Source organism: Corapipo altera, unplaced genomic scaffold (assembly GCF_003945725.1).
Source record: "Corapipo altera isolate COAL_440 unplaced genomic scaffold, ASM394572v1 2b, whole genome shotgun sequence".
Taxonomy (NCBI): Eukaryota; Metazoa; Chordata; class Aves; order Passeriformes; family Pipridae; genus Corapipo; species Corapipo altera.
The window spans coordinates 3,735,628-3,736,394 of NW_020884874.1; positions in this window are offsets into that span (position 1 = coordinate 3,735,628).

The following is a 767-nucleotide window of genomic DNA, read 5'->3' on the forward strand; positions in this document are numbered from 1 at the left end:
GAAAAAGAAAAAGAAAAAGAAAAAGAAAAAGAAAAAGAAAAAGAAAAGAAAAATGAAGAATGACTAGATGTATGGATAGAAAACAATTCTCCTATAAGATTGAAAAAGACGACTTCCCTTTTTTCCCTATTTCAGATAAGTGACTGTGCACCTTAAAAGTTTCACTTTTAAGTGCATACAATCTAAAGAACTGTCGATTGCAGATGATACAGGACAGATGGAGGAACAAAGTTGGAGCTTTTCCCTTTACAGGGAATAGATGGGGACATAGGCAGGCAGACAGAGAGATTGATTTGAAAAGATACTGACCTCTCTCCTTCAGCTGCAATTTAACTTGTCCTGGAAAAAAAAAAATAACAAGGAAAAAAAAACCCCTCACAAGTGAGATCTGCCTCCTCCTCCGCCGGCCTCCCGCCACCCCCAGCCCCAAGTTCGCACTGTCATCTGAACAAACTGCTACGCCGATCTCAGAAGGTGAATAATTCTCAATTAACTAAGTAACTAACTTTCTTTGTGCCATCTTGAGTCACTCACTTAACTAAATCTTAAGCCTTCGAGACCCTTCATTATTGCCTTCCCCCTCCACACTATTTTCAAAGTTCAATAGCAAGGCAACAAAAAACACTGCTGCAAAATAAGAGTCTCTTTTAAAATTAAAGAGCTGTTCATTTGCATCGGAAGATGTTATCCCGCCTCCCCCCCCTCCCCCCCCCCCCCCCCCCCCGACTTGGAATTATTGAGGCACCAAAAAAAAGAAAAAAAAAAAA